Source organism: Eulemur rufifrons, chromosome 16, assembly GCF_041146395.1.
Source record: "Eulemur rufifrons isolate Redbay chromosome 16, OSU_ERuf_1, whole genome shotgun sequence".
Lineage (NCBI taxonomy): Eukaryota > Metazoa > Chordata > Mammalia > Primates > Lemuridae > Eulemur > Eulemur rufifrons.
The window spans coordinates 89,950,793-89,974,343 of record NC_090998.1 but is presented as its reverse complement, the minus strand read 5'-3'; the positions used below and the strand labels follow the sequence as shown (position 1 = coordinate 89,974,343).

General features: G+C 47.2%; 1 protein-coding gene across 1 annotated transcript in view; it reads right to left on the bottom strand.

Annotated features, from left to right (window-relative positions):
- ZC3H7B (zinc finger CCCH-type containing 7B) overlaps positions 1-17,967 on the bottom strand; it is a 51,259-nt gene extending 33,292 nt beyond the window's left edge. The window contains exon 1 of the mRNA XM_069491804.1: positions 17,778-17,967. The gene's annotated coding sequence lies outside the window, so the exon portion shown is untranslated. The remainder of the gene's footprint in view (positions 1-17,777) is intronic.
- Between the last annotated feature and the right edge of the window lie 5,584 nt (positions 17,968-23,551).

Here is a 23,551-nt window from a genome sequence, read left to right as displayed (position 1 = left end):
ACACAGAAAGCAGACTACCAGGAGCTTGTGACGTGCCACACCCTGGGGCAGAGGGGAAGGCAGGAATAGAACACATTGCCTGGAAGGAAAAAACCACAGAGGCCAAGAGGACAGCAAAGCTTTGTGAGCTGGGGAAATGGGACCACACGCATCCCCTTTGCTCACTCACTCGTTAAACTCAAGTGGGTACTAATCTGTGTACAAAACCCCTCCCCTCACTGTCTTGTGGGGAAACCAAACTATAGGGACAGAGTTACCATAAATGAAATAGGAGCTTCAGTAGAGGCATCTACCCATCCATCTATCCATCCAACCATCCATTTGTGAAACGAGCACCTAAGGAATATCTTAAACGTTCTAGGCCTCCTGGGGATTTAGCAATTAACAAAGCTGACAAAGTCTCTCTTAGAGCATATTTCCTAAGAGAGAGGCACATAACACATAAAAATATAATGTAATACAGGAAGGAAACACACAACAAAGAAAAAACAATGAAACAGAGTGACAGAGTGCTATAATTATAAGGTAGCCAGGAAAGGCCACTTTGACATTTGTTTTTTTTTTTTTTTTTTTTTTTTGTTGAGACAGAGTCTCACTTTGTTGCCCAGGCTAGAGTGAGTGCCGTGGCATCAGCTTAGCTCACAGCAACCTCAGACTCCTCGGCTTAAGCGATCCTACTGCCTCAGCCTCCCAAGTAGCTGGGACTACAGGCATGCGCCACTATGCCCGGCTAATTTTTTTATATAGATTTTTAGTTGTCCATATAATGTCTTTCTATTTTTTAGTAGAGACGGGGTCTCGCTCAGGCTGGTCTCGAACTCCTGACCTTGAGCGATCCACCCGCCTCGGCCTCCCAGAGTGCTAGGATTACAGGCGTGAGCCACCGCGCCCGGCCCACTTTGACATTTGAATAGAGACCTACATGACATGAGGGAGCGAGCCATGTGAATATCTAGTGGAAAAGGCAGAGGGAACAGCAAGTGCAAAGGTACTGAGGCAGGTGCCTGGTTGGTGTGTTTCAGGAAGTACAGGAGGCTAGTGTGGCTGGAGCAGAGTGGGCAGTGGGGAGATGGGAGACGGGAGATGGGAAGGTCAGAGATTAGCAAGGAAGGCCACACACAGATGTTTTGTACGTGAGGCAAAGACTGTGGATTCCACCCTAAGGTAGAGGAGTCACAGGAGGTTTTGAACAAAAGGGCATCTTTTGTTCTACAAGAAAATGAGTTGTCATTAAATAATTGAGATTTATTTAAATCTTACTACAACCCTATCAGGCAAGGGAAATAGCACTCAAAGAAGCTAGGAAAGTTGTTCAAGGCCACAGTGAGCCTGGAACCTGGGTTCAAAGGGACAGGGGAGATGAGCATCAGGCAACCTGAGTGACAACATGCCAGGAGAGCAAAGCCCCCAGCCCATGTGGCACTTAATGCCCCACACTCTTCCCTCCTCAATCTCCCTCCTCTGGGAAGAAAATTCTTATAGGTGGTTGTTATGAACTGAATGTTTGTGCCCCCCAAAAATTCCTATGTTGAAGCCCCAACCCCTATATTTGGAGATAGAGCCTATAAGTAGGTAATTAAGGTTAAATGAGGCTATGAGGGTGGGTTTGATATTCTGTTTACGGCAGCCTAAGCAGACTAACACAGACTTTGGTACTGAGAAGTGGGGCGCTGCTATAAAAATACCTAAAAATGTAGAGGTGGCTTTGGAACCAGGTGATGTGTAGAGACTGGAGGTGTTTTGGGGTGCATGCTAGAAAAAGCCCAGGTAGTCATGAAGGGACGGTGGGTAGAAACATGGATATTAAAGGTGATTCTGGTGAGGTCTCAGAAAGAAAAAAAGGAGAGCTGGAAAGAAGGCCTCTACCATCTTAGAGAACACATATACCATCATGAGCAGAATGCTGGTAAGAATACAAAGATTAAAAGGTAATTCTGGTAAAGTCTCAGAAGGAAATGAGGAACATGTCATTGGAAACTGGAAGAAAGGCTATCCTTACAAAGCGGTAAAGAACTTGGCTGAATTGTGGAAGGTAGAACTTGTGAGCAATGAAACTGGGTATTTAACAGAAGAGATTTCTAAGCAAAGAATTAAAGGCCTTACTGCTCATGGTGAAATTTGAGAGGGAAGAAATGAATTAAAGAAGGAATTATTAAGCTAAAAGGAACCAGAACATGAAGATTTGCAAAATTGTTAGCCTATCCGCATTGCAAAAAATAAAAAGGCTGGTTCTGAAGAGAACAGTAGGTATGGCTGAACAATCACTTGGTAGGGAAATTAGTGAGGCTATGAACCATGGATCTAACCTGCCATTTCAGCAGAAGCCAGGAAGAGAGAAGACAGCAGAGAAACTGCCAGTTTGAACAAAAGAGGACAGAGAAAGTAGGATAGAATGAAGCAAGACTGTTGGACCTCTGAGATTCTACAGGATGGGACCATATATTTATTTGGCTGTGAATATGCTTTACCCTTCAAGAAAAGGAAAGAAGCCAAGCACAGTGGATTGTGCCTATAATCCCAGCTACTTGGGAGGCTGAGGCAAGAGGATCACTTGAGGCCAGGAGTTTGAGACCAGCTTAGGCAACATAGCGCATACCACCACGCCCGGCTAATTTCTATTATTTGTAGAGACAGGGCTGGTCTGGTCAGGCTGGTCTTGAACTCCTGAGCTCAAGCAATCCTACCACCTTAGCCTCCCAGAGTGCTAGGATTATAGGCATGAGCCACCATGCCTGGCCTCTAAAAATCTTTTTTAAAAAATTAGCCAGGTATGGTGGCACCCATCTGTAGTCTCAGCTACTTGGAAGGTGAGGCCAGATGACCATTTGAGTCCAGGAGCTTGAGGCTACAATGAGCTATGATCATGCCACTGTATTCTAGCCTGGGCAACAGAGCAAGATCCCATGTCTAAAACAAAAATGAGTAAGATTTAAAAAAAAAAAAAAAAAAAAAAAAAGGGAAAGAATGACCCCAAAGTTGATTCAGAGATCATCAGGGCTGCCTCCTTGCTTTCAAAGTATATGGCTGCCACCTATAGCCTTGGAGGCAGAACCATGCCACAGAGCTGTGGGTCCCGAAGGAGGATCATCAAACCAAAGAGGATTATCCTCAAGTCTTAAAATCTAATGGACCAGGCTGGGCAACATAGTGAGACTCCCATCTTTACAAAAAATTTAAAATTAGCTGGGCATGGTAGTGCACGCCTGTAGTCCCAGCTACTCAGCAGCAGGTTGAGGCAGGAAGATCACTTGAGGCCAGCAAGGAGTTCGAGTTGCATTGAGCTATGACCACACCACTGCATTCCAGCCTGGGCAACATAGCAAGACCCTCATCTTTAAAGAAAAAAAATCTAGTGGAATTTACATTGCTAGGGTTTGAGGTTTTGGACTTGCTTGGAACCCGTCATCTCTTTCTTCTTTCTGATTTCTTCCTTTTGGCATAGGAATGTCTACCCTATGCCCATCCCACCATTATATTTTGGAAGCATATGATGTGTCTGCTTTCATAGGCTCATAGCCAAAGAGAACTTATGCCTTAGGATGAATTGTATCTTGAGTCTCACCCCTATCTGATTTAGATGATATCTGATGAGACTTTGGACTTCAGACTTTAGAGATGATGCTGTAATGAGTTAAGACTCTTAGGGCTGTTGGGATGGAATGAATATGCTTTTTGATAAGGACATGACTTTTGGGGGACCAGGGGTACAATGTTTGTGTCCTCCCCAAATTCATATGTTGAAGCTCTCATCCCTAATGTGACTGTATTTGGAGATGGGGCCGAGAAGGAGGTACCTGTAATTAAGGTTAAATGAGTCATAAGGATAGGGCCCTCATCCAACAGGACTACTGTCCTTGTAAGAGACACCAGAGAGCTTGCTTTCTCTCCCCCTCTCTCTCTTTCTCCTCTCCCATGCATGCACCAAGGAAAGGCCATGTGAGGACACAGTGAGTTCTGTAAGCCAGAAAGAGAGTCCTCACCAGAAACCAAATCAGCCAGCACCTTGATCTAGGACATTCAGGCTCCAGAATGGTGAGAAAATAAATTTCTGTTGTTTAAGCCACCTGGTCTACAGCATTTTGGTATGGCAGCTCAAGGAGACTAACACAATGGTTATAAGGTCATTTGTTCTCAGCTAAAGAGGGAGGTGAGATGAGCACCTTGAAGGTGAGTGTCAGGAATGACTCAGAGAAGGCACTTGGTAGAAGAGCAAGGAGCATATAGGCCAAACAAACCTCTAGGATCTGATTTTTTTCTTTTTATTTGTTTTTGTTAGTTTGTTTGTTTTGAGACACGGTCTCGCTCTGTTGCCCAGGCTGGAGTGCAATGGCATCACCATAATTCACTGCAACCTCAAACTCCTGGGCTCAAGCTATCCTCCTGCCTCTGCCTCCTGAGTAGCTGGGACTACAGGCACACACCACAGCTGGCTAATTTTTCTATTTTTTGTAGAGATGCTAATTTTTCTATTTTTGTAGGGATAGGGTCTTGCTCTTACTCAGGCTGGTCCCAAACTCTCAACCTCAAGCGATCCTCCCGCCTCAGCCTCCCAAGGTGCTAGGATTACAGGCATGAGCCACTGTGCCCAGCTCCAACTTGGTGTTTGTTTGTTTGTTTGTTTGTTTTTTAGGAAAAAACTCCAAGGAGAAATGGAGGCTCAGGTTTGCCCAGGATCCCAGTGCCAGGCTGAACAATCCCCACACCCCAACTCCAGGTTCTTAAAACTTAGGAAGTTCATACTGGACTTGCCTCAAATGGGCTCTTCCCAGAAATACAGCTATGAAATAAGCCATGAACGGAAACTATTCCTTTAACACGTCAGCAGAATGTATGACACGTACCCAGGTGCATAGCTGGGTTCTAATTCAAGACGATCTCGTATCAACTGTATACGTGTTACTCAATTTCTTGGTGTTTCACTTCCCTCATCTCTAAAACAAGGATAATACTATCTACTTTATAGGGTTGTTGTGAAGGTTAAACAAGATGTCTGATATATGATAAGCATTTAACTTTTTTTTTTTTTTTTTTGAGACAAAGTCTCTCTCTGTTGCCCAGGCTAGAGTGAGTGCCGTGGCGTCAGCCTAGCTCACAGCAACCTCAAACTCCTGAGCTCAAGCGATCCTCCTGTCTCAGCCTCCTGAGTAGCTGGGACTACAGGCATGCACCACCATGCCCGGCTAATTTTTTCTATATATATTTTTAGCTGTCCATATAATTTTTCTTTTTTTTTTTTAAGACAGAGTCTCACTCTGTTGCCCGGGCTAGAGTGAGTGCCGTGGCGTCAGTCTAGCTCACAGCAACCTCAAACTCCTGGGCTTAAGCGATCCTACTGCCTCAGCCTCCCGAGTAGCTGGGACTACAGGCATGCGCCACCATGCCCGGCTAATTTTTTGTATATATATTTTAGTTGTCCATATAATTTCTTTCTATTTTTAGTAGAGACGGGGTCTCACTCTTGCTCAGGCTGGTCTCGAACTCCTGACCTCGAGCGATCCACCCGCCTCGGCCTCCCAGAGTGCTAGGATTACAGGCGTGAGCCACCGCGCCCGGCCAATTTCTTTCTATTTTTAGTAGAGATGGGGTCTCGCTCTTGCTCAGGCTGGTCTCGAACTCCTGAGCTCAAATGATCCGCCCACCTCGGCCTCCCAGAGTGCTAGGATTACAGCCGTGAGCCACCGCGCCCGGCCCTAACTATTATTTTTTTAATAATTGTTACTTAAAAATAGGCAAAGAACATAAGCAGGAAATTCGCAGGAAATATAAATCATTAAGAAAAGATAATCAAACTCACGGAAAAAAGAACCACACGTTAAAATAAAACCCCACTTTTTCACCCGCGAGACGAAGATGAGCAGAAAGCCTGGTTGCTGAGGGTGGAGCAGCCGGCACTCCCAAACACTGCACCTGCACTGAGGGTGGGCAGGAATCATCTTTGTGAAACAATTTAGCAACTTCTACCAAAACGAGCAAGGCAGGCCCTGCTGGCTGTCTACCCAGCAGCCAATTTTCCTTCTTCCTCCCTGGCACTGCCTCAGTATTGTCCCTTCTCAGGCACTCAGGTGAACCTTAACTGAGCTAAGCCAATCATAACAGTCCTTTCCCCTTGCCAGTGATTGGCTTAGGCAAGGCCATGTGACATGATCCTGGCCAATGAGAAAGGAGGGGAAGGCAGCCAAGGGGCTTCTGGGAAAGGTTTCTTCATCGTTCAACTGGGACAGAAGAAAGAATACCTTTCTCTGCTGCCTTACGCTCTGCTCGGGTGTAACAAGATGAACACAGTGGGGACGGCAGAGCAGAAAGACAAAAGGACTAAAGATATTTAATGACAAGTCTGACCCCCAAAATTAACTGCCCCTAGAACTGTCCCACCTCACTTTTTATGTGAGATAAACATGTTGAGGTAGGAATTCTGTTACTGGCAGCCAAAAGCCTTCCAAATGATAAAATGTCCTTTCACTTCCAAGAATTTACCCTACCAAAATCCTTGCACAAGTACGCAATTATACTTGCATAGCAATGTATTATTTTTAAGAATGAGTGAAAAATTAGAAGCAACCTTAATGTCCACCAGTAACGGATTAATTTAATTAATTAAATTATAGTATATTCAAACCACGGAATACAATGCAGCTATTGAAGCTATATGTATTGTCATGGAGATGCTTCCACCCATGGTTGAAGAACAAAAAAGCAGCAGATATCAGATCACTTTGTGTTGTATGATCATATCTCTGTGTGATGTGTGTTTTATACATTTAAGAAGGAGTTTGAAAGAATAGTCTCCAATTTAACTGGTTTTTCTCTGGGGACTGGGATCTGCCAAGGGGCAAGAAGGCACAGAACACTTTCCTTTCCACTTTGCTCAACATGGCTTGGATTTTTTACACAGAACAAGTGTTACTCTTGTAATTTGAAACACAAAATTAGATGATTGACTTGAAGCCAGCCTAGTAAGCTAGGGGCCAAGTGGGAACCAGTGGCCTGAGTGCCTGATTTTAAACCCAGTGCTCTGGGTCTGCCAAAATGTCAATGGGCTGTTCTTCCTGAGAAAGAAAGCCAACCATTGACTCAAGAACTGTGATGGAAATATGTTGTTTTTTTCCACTTTGGGGAAGAGTTTGAAGATGACAGAATTTTAGAGACTTGGCTCTTCATCACACCTGGGAGGAACAGTGCCAACTTCTCCAAAAATCTTATTGCCTGACCTTGTGCTTGACACAGAGCAAGTACTCAGTAAATGATGGTAAAATATATGAATGAATGAATGAATGAATATCAACTCCTCCAACCTAGCCATTTTATAGATAAGAATGGATGAATATTGAATAAATGAGAGAAACTGACACCAAGAGAAGAGATGAATAATCAGATAGTAATATTAACAATTGCTGAGTGGTTACGATGTGCCAGGGGCTGTCATGATGGCTTTACACATAGTAACTTCCTTAATGCTCAGTAACAACACTAAGAGATAGATAACTGTTATCACCCCCATTTTGCAGATGAAGAATCAGAGACACAGAGTTAAGTGACTTGCCCCAAGTCACAGAGTTGGTACCTGGTGGAGCTGGGATTCACACCCTGGCAGCCTGAACCCACAGCCCATGCACATCACCCTCACCTTTATTGTCTCCCATTAAACAGTTAGACCCAGCCCCAGGACCCCTCTGTCATCATGCTCCAGTCTTCCCCACTCTGCAAATGATGCCCTCCCCTGATCTGGAATCCCCTTCTGGCTAATGCACAACCTTGCCTCCCTTTCTGGGTCACATGTCAAGAAATGGTTGTCTACACTGTCTCCACATCCTCACCTCTCACTCAACTGCCCAACTCACAGCAACCCCACTCCCACTCCACCACTCCACTGCATGGTGCTTGCCAAGGGTCCTTTCCAACCCAGGGACCTCCTAATTGCTGATCCAGGTGAGGAACAATTTTACCCACCTCTTCCTGGACTCTCAGCTGCACCTACCACTTCCTGGCTCCTGCGAGGTTGCAACCTTGGGTCCTCCTCACACCTCTCTGATCGTTCCTGCTCTGTCTGTGAGAGGCTCTTCTTCCTCTGCCCAGATCTCAAGATCAACACTCCCAAGCTTGCATTTAAAGGACAGTGCTCCTGCTCTCCTCACTCTACACACTGTCCCCAGATGAGCTCTTGCATTTCATGATCATATGAGTCATGTCGATGACTCACAAATCTATTCCTCCCACCAGGCTCACCCCCTCCCCAGTATTTCAGACTCTTATCTCTTACCTTCTCGGTACTGGTTGTCCAACATCCAGACTATGACCTCCATGCATTTCCTAATCCTGGGCCCTCTCCTGAAATGCCGTCTCCCATACACACCTAGCCAACTCTTACTCATCCTTTAACACCCAGCTTTGATGCCCTCTGTGTCCAGAAAGTCCTCCCTGGTGCCCATCCCAGCTGGGTTGGGTGTTCCTCTAACTGAACACATTCTAAACTGAACTCAGCATATTCTCCTCTAATCCTGTTCCTCCTCCATTCTTCCTTAACTCTAACCATAGCTCTGACCATCATCCTGTTCACAGCTAGTCCTCTGTTCCTTCCACCTTCATCTCTTAAATATTCCTCCACTCTGCATCCCCTCCCATTCTCTCCACAAGCACAACTATCGCTTAGGCCCTCTTCATTTCCTGCCAACAATTTTCAATGCGCCCCCTCCAGTCTGTTCCCCTTCAGTGATTAGGGATATCCGTCTAACACATATGTCTAACACAATGGCACTCCCTGCTCAAAATCCTTCTAAGTGTGCACATGCACACACACATACATACACAAATGAATGCAAGCTTTAAAAAAAAGGTGGGGGAGACTGAATAAGCTCTGTAGTCTAGCAATGTACCAATGCCAATTTTCTGGTTTCGGTGATGTACTCCAGCTATATAAGATGTCACTATTAGGGGAAGCTGGGTGAAGGGAATTCTTTGTACTATTTTTTGCAACTTCTTTTGAATAAAAAGTTAAAAAAACAAACAGAACTTTCCATGATAACACTATCAGGAGGAGAACAAAGTCCAAGCTTCTCATCCTTTTGCACACAGTGCTGTAGGACATGCCTGGCCTCCTCTTCTGCCCCTGGCCCAGCCTGGAATGTCACACTCGATGACCATCTGACTTATCAAGCTGCCTGCTTTTTGTGGGACATCCTCCACACCTACTGCTTCCTGCCCCAGCTAATGCCCACTGTTCCTTTTGGTTTTGGGGGGGTATTTTTTGTTTGTTTGTTTTGAGACAGGGTCTCACTTTGTTGCCCAGGCTGGAGTGCAGTGGTCTCATCACAGCTCACAGCAACCTCAAACTCCTTGGCTCAAACAATTCTCCTTCCTCAGCCTCCTGAGTAGCTGGGACTATAGGCATGGGCCACCATACCTGGCTAATTTTTCTATTTTTTTTAGAAACAGGGTCTTACTATGTTGCTCAGGCTGGACTTCAACTCCTGGGCTCAAATGATCCTCCTGCCTCAGCCTCCCGAATAGCTGGTATTACAGGTGTGCACCACCATACCCAGCTGTATCTGATTCAGATCTGAGCAGCCGAGAGAAAGAATGTTCAGGAAACCTACTCTGAGTAGGCAAAGCTCATGAATCCTAGAATAACAGTGAAGATACTGATATCAGTCATCATTTATTAAGCACTTTATCCTACCAAATACTGCTCTGAAAGCTTTAAATATATTAATAATACTCCACTCCTCACAACATTCCATAAGACAGTATGATTATATCCCCATTTTACAGATGAAGAAATCGAGGCACAAGGAGGTGAAGCAACCTGCCAGGGTACACAGTTAGTAAGTGATAGAGCTGGGATCGACCTGGCAGGTGGCCTCTGGAGCCCATGCTGTCACCTCCCAACCTAACAATGCTCTGCCCCTCTCCGTACCAGGCTGTCTCCAGCCTCACCCCACCCACCTTGCACTCACTTGCCCCAGGTTTAATTAAAGAGCCGCAGTCAGTCCAGACTGCAGACATGAACACTACCTGAGGTTACGTCATCTCTAAAGATGCCTGACACCTCTCCTGACTCACCAGGCCCTTGATGGCTTACTCAGAGAGACCAGGAAAGGCCTAATTTTACCATCCTTGACCCTACTACTCAGCATTCCAGGCCTGTATTTATCCCTTCTCCACAGTCCCTCCATGGCATATCTGCCAACCCTGAGGACCCTCTGCCCCAAGGAGGTCAGGGAAGGGACATGTGTCATTGCTGGGAATTACCTGCAGCATGTCAAGTACCTTCTATGGCAGGATTCTAAATGGAGAGCATTCAGGGGCCTGTGAACTGGATAGGGAAACATTTACAACCTGGTTTTCACTAAACCCTACCTGATATTTAGCATTCCCTCCAATTATGCATGTAGGCAATACACTGTCACCACTAGAATCATTTCCCATCATGTTTCAGTTACTGCAGACATAATGAAATGCTCACCCTCATCATAACTTCAAAATTACAGTCGTTACATTAGACTCACTGTTAGATCTTGTTTTTTAGTGAATTCATAAAGACACTATAGTTCAAGAGTATTGGTTTCCTTTATCATCCTGTGTATTTCACTTTCTGCATTTAAGGACCCTGGCTTTCTGGCTAGGTGCGGTGCCTGTAATCCTAGCACTCTGGGAGGCTGAGGTGGGAAGATTGCTTGAGGTCGGGAGTTTGAGACCAGCCTTGGGCAAGAGTGAGACACCCCCCCAACCCCCGCCAAAAAAGAACACTGGCTTTCATGACAGATCTGAGATTGATTTAGAAGCCCTGTTCTAAATACTTATCCCCACAATAATCTCAAAGATAGGTGCTTATTACCCCTTTTTCCACAGAAAAGTGAGGCTTAAAGGGAATTTGTGAGTTGTCCAAGGCCACACTGCTTCTAAGGAAGAAAGCTGGAGCTCCTGGCAATGTCCCAGGCTCCAGGAATGAATGTGACGTGGAATGCCCACAGGCCTCAGCGACCTGAAGCTTGTTTTCCCTTCAACTGGCCACGCTGAACAGAAACCAAAGTTCAGGAAACTTCCCCAGGCCTCCCCTACTCCCTGCCCCACAATCCCATAAGCCAAACTAAGCGTCAGCAGCAAAGCATAATCCTCCCTCCTGCGTGTTCTGGTTACAAAGGGCTTTTATTTTCATAATCTTGTCTTACCCTCCCGACAACCTGCAGCCAACCTGCCCAGGAATGATTCAAACCCACATCCCTGTCTCCAGGGGCCTGGGCTCCAGCTTCTTCATCAAGACTGTAGATAGAAACAGAAGGTTGAATCTTGCAAAAAACAAAACAAGACAAAAAAAGACCATAGGATGTGGTGCTAAAAAGAGAGATGTTTAAAAAATAACTCCCCTTTTTTTTTTCCAATAGAAAAGTAACAGAAACTCATTGTAAAAGCTTTGGAAATTATAGGCAAACATAAAAAAATAAACCAGAAATCTCCCAGAGGGCCGTAGCTGAGTGGCCACCTAACACTGCAGAGTCCTTGCTTTCTTTCAAGCAGTTGACTGGTCACTCTTCCTGCTCACAGTGGTGTGCCACCCAGCCATCGAGACAGATTCAAGGGCTCCTCTGGGCCATGTGGCCCAAAAGCCCTGGGTACAGATCCCAGGACTGTCCCACAGTGGCCTTCAGGGCATCTTCCTGAGCCTCATTTTTGTCATTTGCAAGATGGAGCTGACAATACCCGCCCGGCAAGACTATTTTGTAGATTTATACAGTGAGTCTCTCCCAGAGGAGATCAGAGATTCGTGTGTCTGCTGAACTGGGTGCTGTGGTGTACACATAACTTACAAAATTCTCCTATAAGTTTTTTCAATCTGTCAACACCAATTTCTTTGCAGTTTCTGTCTAGACCTGGGCTATTTGGCAAGGGCTGTTCTGTGGGCAACCTGCTATGTTATTCATTTATTCAACATTTATGCACCTTTATATGCAAGGGGCTCTGCCAGGTATTGGGGGAACACAGTTAATAAAGTCCCTACCCTTGGGGAGCTTGTCATCCAGAGATGAGAAGACAAATAAACAGGTTAGTGCTAAATGCACAAGGTAAGTAAAGATAGAGATAAGAGTTACAAGGAAACTGAAACAGGAAACTGGCAGGGAGTGATGGAAGGTGGACTGGGATTTCAGGGAAGGTCCTTAGGTGGCATTTAGGAGTGACAAGGAGCCAACCATGGAAGATGGGAAGTGGGGTAAGAGTGGACCCACTCAGTAGCAGACAGGGCAAGGGCAACGACCTTGAGGTGGGGACATGCCAAGAACCCTCAAGGAACACAGAGGAGGCCAGTGTGACTGCAGTGCTGGAGCAAGGGCGAGCTGCGGAGGAGGCAAGGTGTGAGGGGCAGGCCGGGCCATCAGAGAGCTACACACAGGCCACGCTGGAGAGCCAGGGCTGTGTCCTGTGCATGCCAGGAGACGCCTGGAGGATTTTCAGCAGAAGAGTGGCAGGATCTTATTTAAATTTCAAGAAGATCCCTTTGCAGCCTCGGTGGCTCATGCCTGTAATCCTAGCACCCTGGAAGGTCGAGGCAGGATGATCGCTCGAGGTCAGGAGTTCAAGACCAGCCTAAGCAAAAGCAAGACGCTGTCTCTACTAAAAAAATAGAAAGAAATTATATGCACAACTAAAAATATATATAGAAAAAATTAGCCAAGCATGGTGGTGCATGTCTGTAGTCCCAGCTACTCGGGATGCTGAGGCAGGAGGATCGCTTGAGCCCAGGAGTTTGAGGTTGCTGTGAGCTAGGCTGACGCCATGGCACTCTAGCCCAGGCAAGAGAGTGAGACTCTGTCTCAAAAAAAAAAAAAAAAAAAAAACAAGATCCCTTTGGCCACTGCAGGGAGGATGGACAACAAGAGAGGATACTAGGAGATTAGTTTTGAGGCTACTGTAGTGGTCCAGGCCTGGATCAAATTAGACAGAGAAGATTCAGGAACATTCTGGAGGCTATAAAATGCTCATAACAACCACTACTCCTGAGGCAGATTCAACTGGGTCAGCATGACCATTTGACCATTTCACAGAAAAGGAAACTGAGGCCAAGAATAACAAAACGATCGTGCCCCAGATCACACAACTGGCGTGTGCTGGACTTGGGAATGAAACAGGACTTTTGGCACCCTGCCCTCTGCTCCTTTGCCTGTAGAGGGGCAGGGCATGACAGGGAATGCTCCTGGGAACAAGAGCATAGATGAACCAGGGTGACCTCTGAAAATGTAGCCCTCACAAGAAGTGCTCAGTGAATGCTTGTTGGCTGATCCCAGCACTTCAGAAACACAAACCCACTATACGACATGGCTCTTGTGTCCCTTTTCAAGTCTAAGTGTGCACTGGGTAGGAAAAGCCAGAGAGTGGGTGACTCCTCAGTTTTCTTCTTCTGAAAAACAAGCACGCCTGTCTTTCAAGGAAACTGGAAGTAACTGAAAGACTCTCCCCTGCGTGGCAGCTAAGACCTCAGACTCTGGGGTCCAAGAGGCCTGACTCCATCTGACTTCCTGCTCTACCACAGCCGTGAGACCTTGGATGTGCTACTTAATCTCTCTGAGCCTTGGTCTCCTCATCTGCAAAATGGGGCTGCTAATAACTGTTCCCGCCTCAAAGAGTTAAAGCAGAGGTGATAAGGGGAGGCACAGCAAGCGCATTAAATACATGGTGGCTGCTGCCGTATTACCACCGTCAGGCTCACATCTCAGCCTCTCATACCGGGCTCGGGAACTGCCGCTGAACTGAAGCTGCCTAGATGTTTCTGAAGAGAGGACAGGTGCTGACTGCAGGGTGCCACTGCCCCTCCCATGGGCCCCTACAGCCTGATGGGGACACAGAGCAAACACACCTGCAGAAGCCATCGGGACGCCTGCAAAGAAAGACTTCCTAGGGGGAATAAATAAGTCAGGAAAGAGTCCGTAGCTGGTGCTGAGAGAGAAAGGAAATGAGCCCATTTTCTATGGGCCATTAAATGTGATGAAAGGATCCGGCTTGTGTGGAGGCTCCTGGGAGCTGACACGTGGTAGTCACTTCATCAGCCGAGGCCGAGCCTCCAGCTTCAGGCTGCAGCCTTCCTCAGAGGACACCTCCACCTTCTTCTGTCTGAACCCCTCAGGTCTACCCCGAGGGCCCCTGCGGTCTCCCCTCTCCCTTCCCAGGTCCACATGAACCAACTCCAGAGCCAGACTGCCCGCCTTTGCTTTGCAGCTCTGCCACGCGCACACTGTCACTGAACCTCTCTGTGCCGCAGTTTCTTCATCTGTAAAATGGGGATAATTATAGTGCCTCTCTCTAGGGCTACTATAAGAATTAATAATCTAATCTGGGAAAAAGCACTTGCAACAGGGCCTGGCCACTAGGGAATTGCTGGACCAGCGTTTGTTAAATTAATACAAATTTTAAAACCTGTCTAAATTCCTTTCATCTTGGTTTCTTGTCCTGATCCCCAGGCATGGGTTTCCATCAAACATCATCAAATCTCAGAGCTCATTTTCAGAAGGGGAAACAGGCCCAGAGAACCAAAGGGACCAGGTGATAGACCAACCTGAACCCAAACTCATATCTGTCCCCGAAATTGTGGTGGCACCAGGTCACCTGTTCCTTCTTCACACATCCAGCCTCTGTCTCGGTGCCTCTGCTTAGAATACCCTTTCTCTGGCCTTTCAACCTGTCACTCAAATGTTCAAATGGCACTTCTAGGAAGACCTTCCACCCATGGGCAAAATAAACCTTCTTCCCCTACAATGGGGCATAATTCAGTTTGACAACACAATGGCTGGATGTGTCGGAGGCATGGAGGGTGAATCAGACCCAGTTCCTGTCCTTGGGAAGCTCAGGTTAATCATCCGTATCTGTCTTGTTCCAAGCTCCAAGCTCCTCTGGGGTGGTGAGCCAGGCACCAAATAGGCACTAAGGACCCAAACTTACTCACATCTCCATGTTCAGGGCCTGGTCCTCCTTCCACTGCCATCCTGCCTTCTCCAGTCAGAAACCTACTGACAGCACTTTCACCAGGCCAGTCCTGTGGGCCCTGGAACACACAGCTAGTTCAGTAGAACCCTCTGGCCTTGGGGAGCCCACCGACCTTTTAGCCTGAGCCCCCAACCCCTGCTGCATCTGCCAATTCAGACCATCCCAGTCCCTATTCTTGTTTACATATCTGAGACAAAGCTGGCTACAGGAGGCAGGAGCACACTCAAGAGGCACGGAGGACTGGGTTCAATCCAGTGGGGTGACATTGGGCCAGCCACACAAATCCTGTGTTCCACAATTACTACATCTGCAAAATGGAGGCCAGGCATAGAGGCTCACACCTGTAATCCCAGCACTCTGGGAGGCTGAGGTGGGAGGATCGCTTGAGCCCAGGAGTTGGAGGCAGCAAAGCACTATGATCGTGCCACTACACTTCAGCCTGGGTGACAGAGTGAGACCCTGTCTCTTAAAAAAAAAAAAAAAACCCTAGCGTTAACAATGCCCAATGCCCATCCCTCATGGAGCTACTGTTAAGAATGAAAGAGATCGTAAGTCCATATCCCAGCACAGAAGCAACTGTGGCTTACCCAAGGATCCCCTTCCTCTTCTCCACCCTGGCCAAGCTTCCCCATTCTTTCAAGCTCACATTCCACTTCCTGGAGGAAGTTTTCCCTAATTTTTCCAGGTTACCCTGAACTTCATTCTCTCCATGCTCACTGCACTGACCCCAGAATTGAGCATTTTCTTGTTCTCTCGTTTGTTTACTAGAGTTAACTTTCTCTTTCCAGCCAGACAATAAGAGACAAACTCAATCCTAAACCTGCCCCACAGCATCTCACAAGAGAAGCTTGAAAAGCAACTTGCTAAGGTAGCCCAGGACTCTGGAAAAGGGAGATTTGGAGTCAGCAAACTGGGCGGGAAGCCCACCTCTGCTGTGTGACTTGCCAGCACTCACTTCTCTAAGCCTCAGGTTTCTCATCTGGAAAATGACTGAAAGGTGTTCACCTGACATAGTTGCTACGTAGGACAGATGAGCCAACATACATGAAACTAAAAAGTGTTATTTAAGGGATTATTATTTTCACATGCTCAAACCCAAACCTACCAATGTCTCAACTTTCCTAAACCTAAGACTCAAGAGATCTGCTCATCCCACTGAGCTTTTTAGGCCCCAAATAATCTTCCAAAACCCACTCTCCTAATTGTCCAACCTAAACAAAAAGCTAACAGCTTAGAACTCACAGCATCCATGGAACACAAACCTTATCCAGATCAGGAACCACAAAGTCTCTCCCCCATCCTCAGATCTCATCCCTCCTGGACACAGGTTTCTCCTTTCCAGCTTAAGGCATCCCACTCCTCAAACCTGCTAACCAGGTGTCGGCCAGGCATCATTTCCAGCTTGCAGTCCAACTTCCATGGAAGGTAATCATGGAGAAAGAAGACCACGGAGGGTATGGACCACATGGCTGTACGCGTGTGGGGGGAGTCTGGGTAGTAGAACGAAAGATTCCGCTAGAATTTTGTGTCCAACACAGTTGCTAAATGTACTATAATTATCTCATTTGTGTGAAAATTCAAGGATCTGCATTCTGCTATTTTCATCAGACTGGAACTGGGGAAAATAGCAAGAAGTTGGGGTTCAAAGTCTTATGCCTAGGAACCAAAGCTAGCCACCAGAGAAATGCAATCCCTGATCACCCTGCTGTGAGCTTGCAGCCCCCCACTCCAGGTCCAGCCCCCAGACTCCCATTCACAGCCCTGGCCCCCTAGACTTCCCCATTAATACCATGAAGGCAACACAGACATCAGGTTCTATTAGAGTGAACTGTTTCTACGTGATTTTTTCATGGGAAAACTGCTTTGTCTCTCTGTGTGAAAGACTCCCAAACCAGGCACCTTATGAACACCTGAACTAGACAGTTTAAAGGAGAAAGAGGAGAAAGGAGGAGGAATCAGGCCCCAGAGGGGGAGCCCCAGGCCCGCTGTGAGCAGGAGATGGGTGTGAGGCCAGGTCAGCGGCTCCTGAGCCCCCAGCCCCAACAGGGCAGCCCCCCCAAGTGCCTAAGCTCGTGCCCACAGACCCTGCATGCTTCCAGCACGGTGGCGGTGGCGGACCTCCGGCAGGCCTCTCAGCCCAGAGGCGGATCCAGGAGCGGAAACGCCCCCCTGCCCAGCCAGCCCAGACCGCGCCCCCCCTTTCCTGCTGCCCCCTCCCCCCGGGCCTGGCCACAGGCCCCGGATCCCCGGGCTCGCTTGGCCGCCGCAGCCGGCAGGAGCGGCCTGTCGGGCGGCCGCGGTCCCTGGCCCTCACCGCGGCCCCTCCAACTCCGAGGGCTGCGGGGCCAAGGCGAACACAAAAGGAAGGGAGGCGCTGCCAGCGACGCCCCTGCTAGCCCCCTCGACCCCCTGAGCGGGGTTCGGCAAAGCATCCGTGCACCCCCAAAGCTCCAGAACCCGAGGAGCGAGACCCCCCCCAAAATTCCAAGACGCCTCCTGGGGGCTGCAGGGGCGGCCAAATCTGCCCAGTGGCAGGTGCCCCCGGCCGCACAATAACTTTGAAACTTTGGGGCAGGGCAGGGGGATGGGGATCCCCAAAAAGGAAGAAATGGGGATTGGTGGGCTATTTCTTTATTTTTGCCAAAACCCACTTTCCGGGTGGCCTGGCGCGCGGCTCCGGCCTGGACGAGGTTCTCTGCGCCTCCTCCCCGGCCGGGCCCCGGAACCCCCGGGCCCTCGCGCGCCCGTGGCCCGGGACGCGGTGGCCCGGCCTCTGCCCTGGCAGGGCTCGGGCCGCGCCAAGCACTCACCTCCGCCGGGCTGCGCTCCCCGTGGGCCTGCGCCGAGCCCGATAAATGGTATGCTATGACTAGAGGTATGATTACGTTATTATTAGTAGTAATAATAAGAGTAAATGCTATTTAATTATGGGCGGCCGCATCCTGCTCCCGGCGCCGCCGCCCCGGCAGCTCCGTCCATGTGGCTCCGGAGCGCTTTACTTTCATTTCCAGCCCCTCGGCCGGCCGCTCGCGGCAGCACCCGCTGGAGGCTCCGTCTCCCTGCAGCTCTGCCTCCTCGGGTCCTAGAGAGCGCGGCTCCCCTCGCCTCGTCGCGCCCAGGGTGGGCGGCGCGGGCTGTGCACCTGGGGAGGACCGGTTGGGGGAGGAGGGGAAGCCCCCCTGCCCCGTGGAAAGCTCATGCCTGGAATTCACCTTTATTTTCTTTAAAAGTGTCCTTCCTTTCAGGGGGTTTTCTTTTGGTGGTTCTGCATTTCTGGGCTGATGCTGGTCAAATCCAGTGCCTCCTCCCTCCTGTATCCGTGTAGAAAGCCCCCAGGTTTCCAGGTGCTTTCATGGAAGGCTCCCAAAAACTCTTTTCGCAGATGAGGGCTGGAGGCACGGGGAGGAATCAGCATCTCACTTGGCTGGAGTTTTATGTATTGGATGTTAAAGAAACAGTTATTCAAAGAGGCTTGTTAAAGTCGGCAAGGCAGACTTTATTCAAGGGGGGGGGGGGGGCATCACGATATGTGTAGGGACTACTGCAACCTGCAACGGAGTTTTGCAGTAGGGGAGAGAAATGGGGCTTAACTAGGAGTTTGTGCAACTGGAAATTTATAGCAAGCAGCAAAGTGGGGGTCAGTGGATAGAAAATTACAGCAAGGGTTGGGGGGGTTCTGGCTAAACAGACCTAACAGGATTCTCCCTGAAAGCAGGCCAGAGCGATCAGACCTCATCGGGAGAATCCAGGAGGATGAGGAACCTGCTTAAATATTGATGATCAGATATGGAGGATGGGGGATTCTAGCTAAACCAATGTAGCAGGATTCTTGCTAAAATTGGACAATGCAGAGATGAACACAGAAGTCCAAAAGTTTAGGCCTAGCTGACAAGTTCAGGGTAGCCCAAGTAGAGTTCCCTCAAGGAGACAATCTTTGTCAGGGATCTTTCCAGAAAGGATTTGATGCCACTTAGAAGACCTACTAGGTAAAGGGGGATTAACCAGACAGACCTGCCGTAAGCCCCCCAGCACTGCCTCGGAGCTGGTGAAGGTCAGGCTGGAGATTTGGATCCATAGCTCCTAATTCCAAATACTGTTCATCCCACCCTACTGCTACCTGCCCGTTGATTCCCAGAGAATGCCTAAGAGTTCTCTCAGATTTCCTCCATCTCCTCTTCATTTTACAGGTGTGTATGTATATTTATTTATAGCTTATTGTGGATCAGCTGTGAGCCTGCCAGATTTTATCTTTACAAATTTTATCTGTTCCACCAACATTAGTGACAGACAGAATCTTAGGACTGGAGATACAACAGTGAGACCAATTTTAAGTATTTAAATACACCGTGGTAAGTACTAGGAGAAACCAAGAACCTGGAGCCATGTTTACTTATTTAATTTTCACAATAATCCTGGAAGATTGGTTTTTGTCATGCCCATTTTACAGATGGGAAAGTGAAGCTCAGAATTAAGTGAGTTGTCCAAGGTGGCAGTTCTGCCTCCAAGGTCTGTGCACTTTGTATGGCCTCCTACACTTTCCACTATCTCTGCATTAAGTGAGACTTGAAAGAGGAACAAAATGCACCTGGACCTTCAGAAGTTCTCAGACTCTTCCTTCTCTGGGTGACTTTTCCGTCCTCACTACTCTGAGATCAACAAACAAAGAGACAGCCTCTGGCATGAGGAATATGGACACTTATGTCCAGCTATGAAAGCAGAGTCTGGTGGGCCTCAGACATCACTGATGTTCAGTGGGAAATCAACCCCTGGGTGACCTAGGATAGACTCAGTCAAGACCATGGGCTCAAGGCAGTCACAGACTGAGCCTGATAATTTAGGAAGGCCAGCTGGTGTGATACAGATGTCACTGAGGTGTCATTAGGAAAAGCAAGGTCTCCAGCCCTGCCACTTAGTGGCTGTGTGACTCTGGATAATCTCACAGCATCAATTTCCTCATTTGTAAAATAAGGATAAGAACACTGAATCAATAGAAAGTTTGTTTCAAGGATTACAACCAAATGTCTGTAAAGCACGCAGTGAGAGATAAATAAATGTCAGTTCCCATATCCCCTGTGCAATTTAGTGAAACACTCTTGACAACTTATCGTAGTAGGTACCATTGTTATTAAATATAGTCGCTCCCATTTTATGGATGTGGGTACTAAGGCCAGTTGAATCACTGCATCTTGCCTTAAATGAAATGACACATATCCTTAAAAGAGGACTGTCCATCATTTGGGAGGATTCAGCTGGATACCAGCCCCCCCATCTCTTCAACTTGGCATCAACTTGTTAAACTGTTTGGGCTGTCTGAGATAGTAAAGGGGACTTTATTACAAGACCCCAACCAGAGGTAAGAGTGCTTTGGAGAAAGGGGCCAGGAGGCTGGTCCCGGTAAGTTTTCTGGGAAGCCCCATGTTGTCAGGCAGCAGTGTCCCCACACTGAAGCTGAAATAGCAGTAACAGCCACCACTTCTTGTTTACTATGAGCCCAACACTGCATATGTTGATTCTCTTACCCTCTCAAAAACCCTGTAAGGTAGGGATTGTTTCTACCTGCTTTCAGGTAGGAACAAACACAAAACAGTTAAGTGACTTGGACAAGGTCACACAGCTAAGAAAGAGACAGAGGCAGGATTCAATTCCAGGCTTGTCCACCTATAAGGCATAACCACTGCACCGTGATGTGGACATCTTAAATCTGGATCTGTCACTAGTTAACCTCAAGGGCTTGTCATGTGAGTGAGTCACTGGAGAATGGGATTCAGAGGCTCATGCTCCGAATTCTGAGGAACTGACAGGTGCATCATTTATTTGTTCCTTCCTCAGTGAGCACCTTCTGCCCTAGGCTTACCTCCTGGGAGGGCCTAAGTGCATGGCAACCTTAATTGCAACAATGAGTAGGATTCATTGTTACTCGACAAATGTTCATTCATTGCCAGATCCTGTGTCCCCACAGCTCTAGCATTATCCCAGGACCTAGCCCTGCAGCAAGGGATCTTAATTTGGAGTTTAGGGAAGGGCCCTGAAGATATACACACAACTTTAGGCTTAGGTTCTTTTTTCCTTATTTGTAAATTGAAGGTGCTATGGGCAGAATGTGTCCCACCAAAATTGTATGTTGAAGTCCTATCCCTAATGTGATAATATCAGGAAGTGGGGCCATTGGGAAATCACTGGGACATGAGGGATGAAGCCCTCAAGAATGGGATTAGGGCCGGGCGCGGTGGCTCATGCCTGTAATCCTAGCACTCTGGGAGGCCGAGGTGGGCGGATTGTTTGAGCTCAGGAGTTCGAGACCAGCCTGAGCAAGAGCGAGACTCAGTCTCTACTAAAAATAGAAAGAAATTACATGGACAGCTAAAAATATATATAGAAAAATTAGCTGGGTATGGTGGCGCATGCCTGTAGTCCCAGCTACTGGGGAGGCTGAGGCAGTAGGATTGCTTGAGCCCAGGAGTTTGAGGTTGCTGTGAACTAGGTTGACCCCATGGCACTCTAGCCCGGGCAACAGAGTGAGACTCTGTCTCAAAAAAAAAAAAAAAAAAAAAAAGAATGGGATTAGGAGCCCAGGAGTTCAGAGCTGCAGTGAGCTATGGTCCTGCCACTATATTCCAGCCTGGGCAACACAGTGAGACCCTGTCTCAAAAGAAAACAAAATGGGATTAGTGCTCTTATAAGAAGAGACATTGGATTGAGAAATGCTCTCTCTCTCTTTCTGCCAGGTGAGAATACAACAAGAAAACAACCATCTGTAAAGCCAGAAGGCAGCCCTGACCAAGAACCTGACCGTATTGGCACCCTGATCTTGGACTTCCAGCCTCCAGATCTGTCAGAAATAAATTTCTATTGCTTAAGACACCCAGTCTGTGGTATTTGGTATAGCAACCTGAGGTGACTAAGACGGGGGTAATAAGAGTCCTTATCCCATAGGGTCTGTAATGGTTAATTTTATGTGGCAACTTGACTGGGCCATGGAGTGCCCAGATATTTGGTCAAACATTCTGGGTGTTTCTTTGAGGGTGTTTTTGGATGAGTTTAATATTTAAATTCGTAAACTAAGTAAAGCAGATTGCCCTTCCTAAGGTAGGTGGGCCTCATCTAATCAGTTGAAGGCCCAAATAGAACTAAAAAGGCTGACCCTCCCCCAAATAAGAGGGAATTCCCCTCTGACAGCCTGTGAGCTGGGACATTGGTTTTTGTCCTGCCTTCGGACTTGAAGGAAAACTTGGGCTCTTCCTGGGTCTCCAGCCTGCTGACTGCAGATCTTAGGACTTCTCTGTCTCCATAGTCATGTGAGCCAATTCATTACAATAAATCTCTCTCTCTCTCTCTCTGTATATATATGTACACACACACACACACACACACACACGCACATCTTCTATTGGTTCTGTTTCTGTGGAGAACCCTGACTAATATAGGGTCACTACAAGGATTAAGTGAATTATGACATGCAAAGCATTGATATATGTGTGATTGTTAATTTAAAAATGAATAAAAAATACATTCTTGGGACACAATCTATAGAACTCAGACTCTCAAAGGTGAGGGTGACATAAAAAAAGAGAAGGGGAGGCTCCATGGGTCTAGAGGGCGAGATAGGCTAGCCACCAGACAACTATAATACCATGGGCAAAACGCAGGCGATGAAACATGGTCACATTTGTCCCCAACGTGTTAGAAAAATCTTCAAACATACAGAAAGTTGAAAGAACTGCACAGTGAACACCCACATGCCCTAGATTATTCTACCATTGTTAACATTTTGCTGTATTTGCTTTATTACATATTCATCCATCCATCAATCCCCGAACATTTGTTTTTAAAGAAGTAATTTTTAACTTTCTTTTTTATGCTCTTTTGCATTTTATACTAATTTAAACAGATTACTGTCAGTTTTCATTTAAAAAACATGGAACAAAAGAATTATTAAAAAAGAAGATAATTTGCCAAAAAATATTTGGTACCAGGAAACCCTCCATAAACATTAGAGCAGAATTTAAGCTCCTCTGTGAACACCATCCTTTTCTCTCTCCTGGGTTTCTCAGGAGCTGGAACAGTGCTTCCAACATGGATGTTTGATAACTATGTGTGGAGTGAATGAATTATTTTAATTATGGTTAGTAATCAAGATTAAAGAAACAGTGAGGAGCCTTTGGCTTCAACCCCCAGGGGGATGGCGTTTGAGTGTCCTTCACAGATGATGTAGCTGCCCCTGCCCACCAGCAGAGGGGTGCTGGGGGAGGCCCCCCTGCCCTGCGGGTGGGCCCACCCACCACTCTCCAGGGGACCCGGGCCAGCACCTGGTGGGGTCTTGGGAATTTCTGTCCACATTCCTCACGTGTCCGGCATACTTCAGCCATTTGTTTTTGATCAGACTAAATGGCAAGTCAGCAGCCTTGGTAGTTTTTCAGGAAAGCAGCATAAATATTGTTATTTATTTCATTTACAATTGGCAATTAAGTTTGCTTTCAGGCACCAGAATGGAATTTAAAACATTCATTAAGTAAACTAAACTAATCAGAGGCAGCATGTTTTTGTCTTCAAAACATTCTTTAAAAAAAAGAAAAAGCTGCACAAC